The sequence below is a fragment of the Papaver somniferum genome, chromosome 11 (genome assembly GCF_003573695.1).
Source record: "Papaver somniferum cultivar HN1 chromosome 11, ASM357369v1, whole genome shotgun sequence".
Taxonomy (NCBI): Eukaryota; Viridiplantae; Streptophyta; class Magnoliopsida; order Ranunculales; family Papaveraceae; genus Papaver; species Papaver somniferum.
The window spans coordinates 57836513-57837028 of NC_039368.1; positions in this window are offsets into that span (position 1 = coordinate 57836513).

A 516-nucleotide genomic window follows, 5' to 3' on the forward strand; every position below is an offset into this window, starting at 1 on the left:
TTACTATTCTTGTAGTATAAATAGGTCTATGAATCCATGATTGAGGACAACGAATGATCACCAGCAATCAGCAATTTTCTAAACAGAATTTCTCGAGTAATACTCTCAAGAATTCATCAATCTATAAGAACTTATTCGAACTCATCAGTTCACCAGAATTTGCAGAAACCTTCAACACATCCACAATCCTTGATCATTACTGATCCTACACAGTTCTCAGCTTCCCTCCTACAGATTAACCCATCTCCCTCTTTGCGACCGAATTGACTCTGGAACGGCCATTGACTTGGTTTAGGCCGGAGTCCTACAGGTTGATCCCTCGAATCTAAGCACTCCCTTTGCAGTGCATTTGTGTGAGGTTAAGCAGTTTTGCTCGGTTGAGGAGTCTCGACAACACGCTCGTCTCTTCACTTCCCTAAAAAACCAGCGAACCGTTTTTCTCCATCTACACTAATTCAGTTGAAACCGTTTGCGAACTAGTACGCAAACTTGGTTCCAGGACTTCAACAGTTAAAT